Below are 15,071 nucleotides of genomic sequence, written 5' to 3' on the forward strand. Positions count from 1 at the left end.
TATTACTAACAATATATTACTTTTCAATTTTGATTGATTTCCCTTCTGTTGGCCACAGAATACAACTAAGGTTGGATAACTCACTACTTAGGGAGTGTGGCAACATTTTGAATTTTTAGTATTCATTTCTTCATGGAGTACTTTTAAATCTTGAAGTATTTACATGCTTAGGGGATTATCCTGCATAAATATTACATACAACACTGACTATAGGACTCAAGCTTTCTTCTCCCTTTGGTAGGAGGTGGACATAATGCTTAGACCTTAAAGAGCCACTGTGGTTTTTAAAAGGTCATATTTCGCCAGCCATAATTTATTCTGTATGTCTTAAAGGAAAAGACAAGAATAATTCAGTAGACAGAACTCATTTTTTCCCATAAAAGATTTCGTGGATCTTCATAAGGAGATATAACTTCTTAACTGCACAGATTTGGAAGAAGAGAAAAATCAGCATGATGGATTGAAAAAGTGAAAAAGTAACACATTTTAGAAGCTAAGCCAGCTGAGAGTTTGTGAAAGTGAAAGCCACTCAATCGTGTCCAACTCTTTGTGACCCCATGGACTATACACTTCATGGAATTCTCTAGGGCAGAATACTGGAGTGGGTAGCCTTTCCCTGCTCCAGGGGATCTTCCCAATCCAGAGATTGAACCCAGGTCTCCCACATTACAGGCAGATTCTTTACCAGCTGAGCCACAATGGAAGCCCAAGAATACTGGACTGGGTAGCCTATCCCTTCTCCAGTAGATCCTCCTGACCCAGTAATTGAACCGGGGTGTCCTGCATTGCAGGCGGATTCTTTACCAACTGAGCTATCAGGGAAGTCCTGAGAGTTTAATGACCAAATAGAAGTAAATATACACCTAGCCCTCAACTGAAATATCTTAGGGGTTTGAAAAAATATTTTATGTTTTCCCTATCTTTACAAATGGCTATAGGAAGGAGAATTATAATTAATAAACCATTGAAGGATAATCTTGTATTGAAAATGTTTAATTTTTTTATATATTTGATCTAATCTAAACATTTTAAGATAGACAATAAATATCCTTCTCTTTGGCCAACAATAATCGAGAATAACAAATATATCTTTCATGAAATATGAAAATAAATTGACAATATTTATTCTAGTTAATTTTTTCTTTCTTAAAAAGTTCATTTTGGTTCTTTAGAAATTGATCGAGAGTCTCTAAAGCATAAAGAAGGCCTTGACTTGTAAAACATGGGAATTTTACTAAACTTCTTCCTAGAAGTTTAGTACAGTTAGTATTTTGAGCATTTTCTAGTTTTGAAAATGTGAGCCTCTTTCAACTATCTTGGCATTTTATGAAGATTGAAGATTATGTCTATGGTCTCAGAAAATCATGTAATGTGTGTGTTAGTCACTCAGTCATGTCTGACTCTTTGTGACCCCATGGACTGTAACCCACCAGGCTCCTCTGTACATGGGATTCTCCAGGCAAGAATACTGGAGTGGGTTGCCATTCCCTTCTCCAGGGGATCTTCCCAACCCAGGGACTGAACCCGGGTCTCCTGTATTGCAGGCAGATTCTTTACCACTAGGCCACCTGTGAAGCCATTTCTTGCATATTCTCAGATAACTCAGATGGCCTTTTAATGAACATCTGGAACTATAATAAGAATAAGGAAAATCTCATACTCAAGTTACACAAATGGCCAAATTTTCACAACCTGGACATTTCTTTGTAAACAGCACTTGTTTAGTGAACTGGTGAACTAAAGTGTAAAAGATTTTGATAGATGTAATCACGTCAATGTGCTCAAATGTTTGAATCCTGAAAGCTCAGGGAGACTTAAGGGTCTTCCATTCCAGGTCCTCAGTATGAGGAGATAAGGAAATATACCACAATGTTATTAAAACTAATGAATTACTTTACATAGGATTCAAACCATGTTTTTCTTTAAAACTATATTTGAAATTAAAAATGCATTGTTCTTCACATATTATTATTACAGGTAACTGTGGGATTGTTTTCAACCCAAAGTCTCCAACAATAGGATCATACCTGTATAGCAGCTTTTTCTATAGGGACAGCATATGGTTACTCTCATCTCTGGTTTTCATTTAGGAATATAAAAGAGCTTCCATTATTAGGTTTTGCAGATGAAAAACCAGAACAGATTCTTAGTGCCAAGTATGGTTTCAAATGTGATCCTGGATGTTGCAATCCCGAAGTTAGACCCATAGAACTCCTTAACTTCCTTCCAATTAACTCTAAAACCCCTTAGGAATCCAGTCGATCTGTTTGTTAATCAGTCCCATTTGTTCCTGAGATAAATTGATTTCCACCTAATCTGGGAGACACAAGGTGTTTATTTCAGGGTATCCTCTCTGCTATCATTTCCCCTCAACTTGGAGATGGCTATTACTGGTTTTCCTAGAACCCATCACTCCCTCAGGGTTCAATAAGGAATATTTGTTTCAGTAAAGAGCCAACTTATGCCACTAGCTGCTTCCAGCTTGGCCTTTCACAGTCCACTCAGGCTTTTCTGATCTCAGAGCAAGAGGACATTTCTTCATTGTGGCTTTTCTTGAAACTGACTTTCAATAATGATCATGCTGGTAGTGATGATGTCATTTGATGACCAAAATCTCCTACAGTGTTTACTTTAGCTATTAAAAATCAGGAGTTATAATGTTTTAGTTTCCCAAAGCCAAGGTGAAGCCTCAAGTCGTCCAGGAAACATGGCTTCTCTCAGGATCAATACCAAGAGTGTTTTTTGTTTTTTTCCTCTGAAAATATATTCTTTTGGCAAAATAATATTCATTGCATAAATGAAAATGATTAAAACGCTAACTATTGTTAGCACTGTGGCGAATATCCTTTCAAGCATTTCTGTAAGCATATATGTACATGTGTGTATATGTTTTTTATATAAGTAGAATCATGCTATGGATTTTGTTTTCTAGTTTGCCAATTTCACCCAACTATATTAAGTAGACTGCTTTCCATGTCAGTAAAAAAGTTTATATATCATTGTTGTAGGTTCTCTATTTTATGCTTGATTAAATGTTCTATGGAAGTATATTCTCTTATGAATAATATTGCAATGAATATCTTGTGCAATGTTTTCCATCTTGTATGATTAGATCTTAATTTTAAATCTTATAGTAGGGTAGGTAGCAGGGTCAAGGCCTATATGGATGTGATATTGGATATATGTGGTCAAATTGGCCTCTGGAAATATTGTATGAAGATATGCTTGTTGTACATCAAGCAAAAGCACATCTTTTCACACATACACATTAAACACTGAGATTTAATAATGCTTTAAGTCTTTTTCTATATTATTAACAAAAATAATATTGCAGTCTGAATATCAGTGAGATTGATCACTACTGCACACTTACTAACTGTATTTCTTCATTTACAAATTGCCTCTTTACCCATCTTCACTTTGCCGACAAAGGTCCACATAGTAAAAGTTATAGCTTTTCCAGTAATCGTGTACAGATGTTACAGTCGGACCATAAAAATGGCTGAGCCCTGAAGAATTCACTCTTTCCAAATGTGATGCTGAAGACTCTTGAGAGTCCCTTGGACAGCAAGGAGATCAAAAGTCAATCCTAAAGGAAATCAACACTGAATATTCACTGGAAGGACTGTTACTAAGGCTCCAGTACTTTGGCCACCTGATGCAAAGAGACTATTCATTGGAAAAGACTCTCATGCTGGGAAAGATTGAGGACAAGAGAAGAAGAGGGCAGCAGAGGATGAGATGATATGATGGCATCACCAAATCAATGAACATGAGTTTGAGCAAACTCAGGGAGATAGTGAAGGACAGGGAAGCTTGGCACGCTGCAGTCTATAGAGTCTTAAAAAGTCAGATATGACTTACTGTCTGAAGAACAACACCCATCTTCCTCTCGGACTTCTCTCCTTTCTTTTTAGGTATTTGTAATATATGCTTCCAATTCTGTAGCTTGTATTTAAATTTTTGCTTTTTTTTTTTCTGTAAAGAAGTTTTTGACTTGTTTGACTTAAACTTGAAGTAGGCACATTTTTGTTGTTGTTGTTGTTGTTGTATCAGCTGTTTCCTTTTGCTCTTTCCAGTCTTTATTACATTCTTAGAAAACCTTTGCCAACCACATTAATAGACTTACATCTTTTGCTTTTGCTGTTCATCAGATGCTGCCTTAAATTATTTGCTATGCTTTCTATGCATTGTACCATGTTTCCAAGTAGATCACTGGTCAAGGAGTAGATGTTATCTTGTTTCCCACAGACGAAAATCCTATCTTATCACCTTTAATATGAAAGTGATTGATGGAGCCCTTCATTCAAAAAGTATATTTATAGCTAGCACCTGGTATTGTTGCAGATATGGCAAAAAGGGTATTTTTATCTTCTTTTGGTTGGGCTTTAAATTATTATAATCATTTTGGAGGACAGCTGGTAATATACTTCAAAAGCCTTTAAGATATAATTTTATTACTCAAAAATAATTCCTAATCAGAAGTACATGGACAAATAAATATACTAGAGGAATATATTTCCTCACAGATTTATTTATGGCAACAAAAAATTGAGAAATATCCTAGCAGTATTATGGTAATGCACTGTATAATGTAGGACATATTTATAGATTCTTACATTGTAACATTATCAAAATAGAATGGTTAAGGAAAATTACTTTTACAAGTTCTTGATGAATGCTAAATTAAAATTTTTTTAAAATTTTATTTCATCCTACAATTTTTATGTGCCCATCATAGGGGAACTTCATATGGTATAGAGGGACTCATTTGGGAAGTTAAACTCTTTTTTTTTCACCACTTTCTCCAAACCCACTCCCCAGAAGTAACCCTTAATAGTTTCTTTATTTGGTACAAGCCTTTACATTTTAAATAATGCAAGTATATACATCTCTGCTTCCTGATTTTTTTCTGAAACCTTAGAGAGCATTTTCACTGCTTCCTAGTCCTTCTCCATTTCTCTTACAATGAAGGTCAGAAACATACATCCCCAGAATATATCTAAAAGTTTGTCTTCTTATTTTATTTCATCCAACTCTCCTTGGAATAGAATGAAGGTGACTCATTTAATCTAAAGACTGATGTATGTCTTCTGCTCTGAGCTATTTTATTCCAGTATTTCTTCATTGTTTATCTTTTGTTCTGGAATTCTTACTATTAATACATAATAGTGGAAGCAGATGGGTAAAGCCTCTATTTTATATTCTTACTAATATTTTTATTTCTTCTTATTTTACTCTTGGCAATGGGAAATTTATTTATTTGGACTGTAGTCCACCAGGCTTATCCATCCATGGGATTCTCCAGGCAATAATACTGGAGTGGGTTGCCATTTCCTTCTCGAGGGGATCTTCCCGACTCAGGGATCAAACCGCAGTCTCCCGCATTGCAGGCAGACCCTTTAATCTCTGAGCCACCAGGGAAGTCCTATTATCTTCCAATAACCCCCAAATCAATTTTTAGGCATCTTTATTTTTATATAACCTATTCATTGAATTTGGAGGGAATCGATCTTCTTTTCCAAGAATTCTTGTTATTCTTTGGTTTTAGCCACACTGTCTGGTTTTATTGTTGTTATTTAGTTGCGGAGTCATTGCTGAGTCATATCTAACACTTTGTGACCCCATAGACTGTAGCCTCCCAGGCCCCTCTGTCCATAGCATTTCCCAGGCAAAAAGTGGGTTGCCGTTTCCTTCTCTAGGGAGTCTTCCCAACTGAGGTATTGAACCCGAGTCTCCTGCACCAGCAGGAGGATCCTTTACCACTGAGTCACCAGGGAAGCCCTATTTTATTATAGCAATGCCTAAACTGAGAAGGTGGTCTCAGGGATGAGCAGGAAGATGAATGAAATGGCAAATCTTGAGGGAAATTCAACAGAACTGGGGGAGCCTGGATCTGAGACTTGAGGGAGAGGAACTCTCTCTAATGTGTTGTCCAAATGCAGCGAGAGCTCTGCCTTTTCAAGTAGGTAAAGGTCTCAGGCTTACTAGCTTTGAATTCTTAAGTGTCTGGCTCAGAGTCTACTGATCTGAGGAGTGAAATAAAGGACATCTGATGAAGACTTTTAAAAAGTACAGGCAAGGGTGATGCACAAAGAAGGGGCATTTACTTCCTGAAAGTGGCAAAGTCTTAGTAGTCTTAGTCTTAGTCTTTATCTTTTGGGGATAAAGAAGTAACATTTTAGATTAAGAGAAGAAACACCTAGAGATAGGACAACAAGAGAAATGATGTGGTCATGGTGATTGTAGCTACTATTATTCACCAAACATCACCCATATGCCCAAGCACTGTGGTCCAAACACTGGCCATATGACCAGGCACCAGGGGCAAGTAGATATCGATATCTGATTGCAGGTTCACATGGTCATAATAGGTATTTTTTCCCCATCATTTATTAATGTAATAAAACCGAGTGTTCAGAAGCAAACACAGCGATAGCTAAGAAAGCTGATGTCCTTAAATCTTGCTCTTGAATGGTACCTGTATTTCCTCAAGTTACCTGGCCTGGCTAGAATAAGCATGATATGACTGTAAGTGAGGAAAGGGTAGTAAATGATTTTGTAGGCCATGTTCAGAAATGGAGATTTTATTTATCAGGCAATGAGCAGTAACCTCTGAGCAGAGGAAAGTTACAAACACGGATTTTCTTGCTCAGGCTCTGCTAGTGGATTGGTTTTGGAGTAATAGAAAATAAGAAAGCTAATTAGGATTTGTTGCAGGGCTGATGGAGAGATCATAAGGTTTGAGATTAAAATGGTATAGCAGGAATAAAGATGAGGAAATTGTATGTAAGAGGTCAGTGGAGAAGATGGAAAACTTGACTGTGTCACAGAAAAGCAAAATCACCTAGAACCAGGGGATAAGCTTGGTAGGATTCTTGGAAATGTGAACTGCTACGTTGAGAAATGCCCAGAAGTGTCACTGGCTTGAACACTGTTCTGTTGATTTTCTGTTGATGACTAGAATGTCCACCTTGCCTACCTCAGTAGACATATTTAAGGTGCAATTTTCTGTAATGATTCCTTAGCAAGTGAAATAAATTAAAAATTCAAAATAGTAAAACAGGAGTTCATACTTCATCAGAATGGGTATAAAAGAAGACACCTCAATGTAATAAAGACTATATATGATAAACCCAAAGCTAGCTCAGTAGTGGGAAGTTAAAAGTTTTTCCTCTAGGATCCAGAACAAGACATGGATTCCCACTCTCCCCACTCTTATTTTAGCAGAGTTCCAGAAGTCCTAGCTAGAACAACCAGGAAAGACAAAGAAATAAAAGATATCTAAATGTAAAATAAGAAGTAAAATTGTTATTATTTGAAGATTACATAATTTTACATATAAAAAATCCCAAAGATCCCCCAAAAACAAAACTGTTGAAACTAATCAATGAATTTAGCAAAATTGCAGGATATAAAGTCAATATACAGAAAGAAGTTGTATTTCTATACTCTATGACAGATCTGAAAAAGAAATGAAAAAAAAACTATTTCATTAAAAAACATGAAAAACTATGACAAACCTATGAATAAATTTAACCACAGAAGTGAAAGTTAGAAAACTCCAAAAATTTTGAAAGAAACTGAATATAAAACAAATGAAAAGATATCTTGTATTCATGGGCTGGAAGAATTACTTTTGCTTAAATGTTCATTCTCCTAAAGTCATCTATAGATTTAACACAATCCCTATTTAAATTTCAATGGTATTTTCTGGAGAATTTTTTGAAAATTCTAAAATTTGTATAGAACCACAAAATACTCCAAATACTCAAAGCAAACATGAGAAAGAAGGAAGCATCACACTTCCTGATTTCAAACTCTACCACAAAGCACAAAGAAAACAGTATGGCACTGCTACAAAACTCGACACACAGACCCATGGAGCAGAATAGACAGCACATAATGAACCCTCCCATCAGCTAATACCTCAGCTAATACTTAGCAGGAGAGCTAAGGACACCCAATGGGGAAAGCAGCGTCTCTTTGTCAGATGGTGTTGAGAAAACCAGAGGAACACATGTAGAAAAATAAAGTTGGGCCTATATTTTATCCCACTCCCCAAAATTAACTCATAATGGACCAAAGATTGAAACATAAGATCTGATATCATAAAACTCCTGCAGAAAAGAAGGTGGGGGCAAGCTACAAACATTGATCTTGACATTTGTTTTTTGGATCTGACACAAGCAAAAGTACAAATGACGAAAGCAAAAAAGGCTTCTGTATAGCAAAAAACCCAGTGAACAAACTAAAATATAACCTAGAAAATGGGAGAAAATATTTGCAAACTATACATAAGATGAGGGGTCAATATTTAAAATATATAAGAAACTCTTACAATATAATAACAATAAACAATCCAGTTTAAAGAATGGCCAAAGGAACTAAGTTGATATTTTTTTACAAAGAGCACAACCAAATGGCCAACGGTCACTAATCATCAAGGAAATGCAAATCAAAACTACAATGAGATATCCCCTCATACCTGTGACCTCATGAGACAGTCAGTGCTCCTCAATGGATGAATGGACAAGACGTGATATAAAATATTAATATTACGTATATATATTGTGAGATATATATGAATATTATTCAGCCATGAGAAAGAAAATCTTTCCATGGATGGCACTTGAAAACATTATGTTTAGCTAAATAAGTCAGATAAAGACAAATACTATATGATATCACTTATATGTAGAATCTATAAAAGCCAAACTCATAAAAACAGAGTAGAATGGCAGTTAGTAGGGGACAAGGGTGAGAAAATAGGAGAGATATTTTTTAAGGGTACAAACTTGCAGCTAGTAGATAAATAAGTCCTGGAGACCTAATGCACAGTATGGTGATTATAAACAATAATACTGTATTATAAATATTGACGTTCCAATCAGTTCAGTTCAGTCATTCAATCGTGTCTGACTCTTTGTGACCTCGTGGACTGCAGCACCCCAGGCTTCCCTGTCCATCACCAACTCCCAAACTCATGTTCAAGTTGTTGATGTCTTCCAACCATCTCATTCTCTGTTGTCCCCATCTCCTCCTACTTTCAATCTTTCCCAGCATCAGGGTCTTTTCCAATGAGTCAGTTCTTAGCATCAGGTGGCCAAAGTTGCAATACAAAGAACTTAATTATTCCCATCCTCCCAAAAAGAAATGATAATTAGGTGAGGTGATAAAGTTGCCAGCTAATGCTACAGTGGTACTTGTATTGAAATATATAAATGTATCAGATCGACATGTTGCATACCTTAAACTTACACAGCATTGTATGTCAAATATATTTCAAGAGCCCCACAAAACCCACAGCGTTTTATAATGGCTACTTATTGTGTAATAAATTAATATATTCTTCCCTCTAATGTATAATTTTTCACTAATTATGTAGCCAATAATATCAGGATCTTACCTTGTTTAGTACCTCTCATCACTCAAAATACGTTGGATGTGGATTTTTTAAATGCTGCTTTTGACACAATAAAGTGTCAACAGGGTCAATAATGCCTACTGTGTCCTAGGAACCTTAGCAACTAGCCAGATACCTAATTCAAGTTTTACCTTTTTCTCCTTTTGTTCTAGCTGGCTAGCCGTCCATCCTCCTCTGCTAGTTTTGGCAAGATGATAATAAATGGAGGTGATGGAAATGACCAGCAGTTCAGTTACAGCTTACTGGGCAGGTCAATGCAGGAGACCATGCATAAGATCTCATAAAGTAAGGGGAAAGCAACAGTTCTGAGACTGCGTCCTTACCACCAAGGAGAGGATGCGTTCACTGGACTGCGACCCACACATGGGCAAGAAGAAGCAACCGGTTGGCCAGACACCAGTCCCGATGGCACTTGAGGTCTGGCCTCTTTGATTTCCTCTCCTCTCCTCTCCGGCTTTCGGGCATCCCTGGTGAGGAGACTTTGTCAGGCAGTTCCCCACAAACACATCTGTACACGCAGATGCTGTTGGCTACCTAAATGAATTTTTTCAGCAGTAGAATGAGGTGCATTTAACAATTCAGCTTTCATTGGCATTTTCTTTTCAAGATTTTCCCTCACCTTCCTAAATGCAAGTGATAAATTTGAAGGTCAGAGTGGCTTCCGGCGAAATGAACAGGCTGTCTTCCAAAGCCTTCATAAAAGTGACTCATTTAAGCAGCGGGACACTTTTTTGAGATGTTGAGGACTTTGAAATGGATTTTGCTCCTGTAAAATTGGTAATGCTTGCAACAATGCAGAGATCTCTTACCACAATAAACAAGGCAATTAATGTGTCTTTAATTTGCATCTAAACCAAAAAGAAAGGGTGCGTTTATTCCATGTGACATGTAGACGAATTTTTCTTTAAAAACAAAGTTTCATGCTGTGACTACAATTAGTGTAATTGTCAGCTCTTCTCTAAAAACAAATATGTATTAAGAGAAACACCAGCGTTGTGCCCTCCTCTGGTGTGAAAATGAGACAATCAAAATCTATTGTAATTACCTCAGTGATATTATAATTAGCAACGATTAAGTTATTCCATGCTGCTTTTTTCCTCTTGGCTACAATTAAAAAAGTATATATCTTTCTGCAGCACGTTACTGCTGATCATTTTACCTCAATACATGACTGGTAAGTGGATAAATTAGAAGTAATTTTAAAGCACAACTCCGTTAAAACATATATCTTTCTATTTAACTGCCTTAACCCTGTAGATGCATCTGTCTTCTTTGCTGCTTGGTAAAAAAAAGAACTTCCTCCCTGGCTTCTTGGTCAGAAATCAAACGTGGGTTTTCTTTGTTTGTCTTTTAATTACAGATAGCTGAGTGATATGATTAATCATTCAGTTCTTGCCAGGCATACCCACCTAGCTTCAAATCTCTGTCTTGGTCAATAACCAGATTTTAAAACAAATTGCTGAAAAGCCAGCCAGCTGTACCATCACAGAAAGGAAAGTTCCTGAGTAAATGCACGCCTTTTTAGTTGGGTTAGGAGAAAAAGTGAATTAGGCCATAATTGCAATGTCTTTTATATATTATTAAACAGATTCTTTTTCCCTCATAGATAATTTCATGTCCTATCTTCTTACTTACCATTAATGCAGAAAATGAGTTCATGAGAAAATGAGGATTCGATTACAGTCTGAAATTTGATTCAGTTTGTAGTCAAGAGGTGGTTATGGTGTAATCTTTGTCAAAAAAAAATAAACAACAGGTCTCAAATGGAGTCACTTGTGCTAAGCCCATGTCACCAAACCAAGACTAAGGACCTAACATAAATGCATTTTCAACCTCCCCACCCTGGGATGTCATCTTCACCAGCCAGTCTGGAATCTCTTGGTCAGCATGAGTGAGGGGTCTGCCTGGGAGACCTCATCCAAGTCCTAAAGGGAGGGGGGCCCTGTCTGAAACAAGCCCCTCTTTCCTTGCCTGGTCCACTTTTCTGCCCATAAAAGTTTTTTTATTTTGTACAAGTCTTAGGGCTCCTTTCTGTTTAACTCAATGGGATGCTGTCCAGTCCATGAGTCATTGAAAAAAGCCAATTCAATTTTTAAATTTACTCGGTTGAATTTTGTCTGTTAATACCTTATCCATTGCAAACCTTTAAAGTGAAGGAGACTCATCTACCTATAAATCGCCCTACCAGAGTTTCTGGTTTTCTGATTCACAGACATATCCTCAAACTTGTTTTCTTTGAAACACTTAAAATAAGTGTTTTTTTCTAGAAGTAACAAGAAAAACACATGTTTTTATTTTTCCATTTTTTTGCATTGTTACTGGTAACCAGTTCTTTGTATCCCTTGGTTATTTTTTCCCTACATATGCAGGTATGATTTTGACAACAGCAACAACAGCAGTGTCCACAAAGGGGCCTTTGAATGTCCAGGGATACTGACAAGGGAAATCTCTGGCAGCAGGTCCTCTGCAGGTCACGGTGAGCAATAAGCAAGTTTTAGGCATGGCTTGTAATATTGCTGAGAATTTACATTCCCTGCGGCTAAGGGTGGGAAAAAAAGGGCTTAAAGGGGATTCACTTTTGCTATTTCAAAAGGAAGTTAACTGAAGCAGGAAAATGTGCTGATTTGGTTAAAAATAAAATAAACAGAAACATGTAGACCTTTCCCAGATCCTCTTCCTATGACATGGGACTTGGAGAAGGACAGGAAATGGAGGGACAAAAGTGGAGGGTGGAGGAGGTATGCTCCAGGGACCATGACCACTTGTGAAATCCTTCAAAGCTACCCCTGATATACACAAAACATCATTTTTTAAAAGATAGGTTAATTTTTAAGAATTTGGGGTATCGTGGGAATGTTAAACAATAAATGCTGGGGTTCTAAGTCCTACGAAATAATGAAAATGTTTAGGACTATTTCCAAGGAGTTCCAGTCCTGGCATCCTTTTTACAAGGCCAACTTCATGGGTGGGTGACCTCTGTAGTGATTTGGAAGGGCAATGCACTCGTTAAATGATCTTCAGTAGCCGTCTTGAAATTCTTAATCATCTTTTGAGCAAGGGACTCTGCATTTTCATTTTGCTTTGGGTGCTGCAAATTATGAAGCCCATGGTGCCTTTCTGTTTTTTCACCCTTCCTGTAGCAACGGAAGGAAGTTCAGTGCTCAACAGCCATTCTGCCTTTCATCTGGAGGGGTTTGTGTGATATTGCTCACAATCAGTGTGTCACATCGATCATCCCAGAGGACATGTTCTGGACTTCTATCCTTCAGCTATACCAGAATGACATTCTTGCAGAGGATGGCGAGGAAATATATGCAAATAATTTTATTCCAAACACTTGTTCTTACTATTTTCTCAGGTACATTCTACTTGTGCACACAAGCCGGTTGAAAAAAAAATGATCATAAAAAATCCCACGTAGTTTTATATCACACACAGAAACACACACACATGCATACATCAGCTGTGAACAGAGGCTGTTCAGACCCAGACACTGTTACATGTCTCCCACAGTGCTAGCGATGAGCTTGTTCAACTCCTGTCGTGCTATGAAGCACCGCTCCTGTTTGCATTTATTCTCACCTGTTGATGACAGGTGGGAGCTGGAAAGCCCTGGTGCTCCACGATGCCCATCAGTGCCTTTGCTTACAAAGCGGCACCCTCAAGAGTGAGCTGCTGGGACGCCTGACTGGCTCTGAGTACCTCTCACCCCTCCACAGCTCCGTTACTCTGAGTCTTGTTTAATACTTCTTATTTATTAGCTAGTTAACAGCTCTCTTAGTCCATTGAATGCTGCTTTGCTGGGAGAAATGGGACTGGAGCCTGGGAAAGAAGACACTTCTGCCTTCTAGTACTTCTGAAGTCATGTGAGAGGCAAGGAAAGGAGATGGTTCCACCCGCCTAGAACACACAGGAGTCCACCTGGTGTGAGGGACCATGGTTTATTTGGAGATAGAATTAAAGTTTATGGAGTGAAAGGGTCAGGCAGCCAGTTTATCAGACTTCCATGGAGTGATCTTCCTTCTTTCAGAACATAACATGTTTCCAGATGTCATTTTTTCATGTCAGGGATCTTCCCTGACTGCCTGCCTCCCTGGGACCCACAGCCCTTCACTTCTCTCTCTGCAAAAAAAACATATTTGGTTTCTGTTCTGTCCACTTTCTTAGGGGTTAAGAACACTAGTGATCATTAAACTACTAAATCAAACAAGATCTTCTTCTCTGGGCATCATGAAGTTTATTGAATAGTAGTTGCTTCTTCACTCTAAAGTAAATATGTACTACATGGGTGATGTCTACTCTTCACGCTAAAAGTTCTCTTTGTCTTCAAGCTGCTATGAAGGTAGCTTGGATCCCCTAAGAAATCTGAGTGCCGAAGAATTGATGCTTTTGAACTGTACTGTTGGAGAAGACTCTTGAGGGTCCCTTGGACTGCAAGGAGATCAAACCAGTCCATCCTAAAGGAAATCAGTCCTCAATATTCATTGGAAGGACTGATGCTGAAGCTGAAACTCCAATACTTTGGCCACCTGATATGAAGAAACTGACTCATTTGAAAAGACCCTGATGCTGGGAAAGATTGAAGGTGGGAGGAGAAGGGGACGACAGAGGATGAGATGGTTGGATGGCATCACCGAGACTCAATGGGCATGAGTTTGGGTAAACTCCAGGAGCTGGCAATGGACAGGGAGGCCGGGCGTGCTGCAGTCCATGCAGTCGCAAAGAGTTGGACATGACTGAGCGACTGAACTGAACTGAAAGATTCATATGTTGAAGCCTAACTCCCAGTGTGATGGTAGCAGGAGGTGGGATCTTTGGGAGGGAATCAGGTCTTGAAGGTGGAGTGCCCATGAATGGGGTTAATGTCCTTATAAAAGAGACCAAGAGGGTCAGATCTCCAACCTTCCACCACGTGCAGTTATAGTAAAAAGACAGTCATTACAAGGAAGCAAATCTCACAATACACAGAGTCTGAGGTACTTGGATGTTGGATTTCTCAGTGCACGGTACTGTGAGAAATAAGTGCTGTTTATAAACCAATCAGTCCATGGTACTTTGTTATAGCAGCCCAAATGAACTGAAATGCATATCCACATATGATATAGTATAGTCAAGGCTCGGAGAAGGCAATGGCACCCCACTCCAGTACTCTTGCCTGGAAAATCCCATGGATGGAGGAGCCTGGTAGGCTGCAGTCCATGGGGTCGAGAAGAGTCGGACACGACTGAGCGACTTCACTTTCACTTTTTACTTTCATGCGTTGGAGAAGGAAATGGCAACCCACTCCAGTGTTCTTGCCTGGAGAATCCCAGGGACAGGGGAGCCTGGTGGGCTGCCGTCTATGGGGTCGCACAGAGTTGGACACGACTGAAGTGACTTAGCAGTCAAGGCTACCTGGGTCTCATTTCTCGACACACAATCTCAGCTGTTTAATCTCATTCCACTATTATTTTTCACTTTGAAAATCACATTAAAAATCCTTTCCCCAATCCTTTTTAAAATGAGGCTTGCTATGTTAACTTAATAAACTAATTAATACAAATACATCCCTCTGGAATTTGCTGGACTAATGCTAGAAGTATAGTATACCACAGTATAGAAGTTTCATAGGGCTACTGTAGTGTTGGCTTTGGATAAGCTAGTT

This window comes from Oryx dammah, unplaced genomic scaffold (genome assembly GCF_014754425.2).
Source record: "Oryx dammah isolate SB20612 unplaced genomic scaffold, SCBI_Odam_1.1 HiC_scaffold_16, whole genome shotgun sequence".
Lineage (NCBI taxonomy): Eukaryota > Metazoa > Chordata > Mammalia > Artiodactyla > Bovidae > Oryx > Oryx dammah.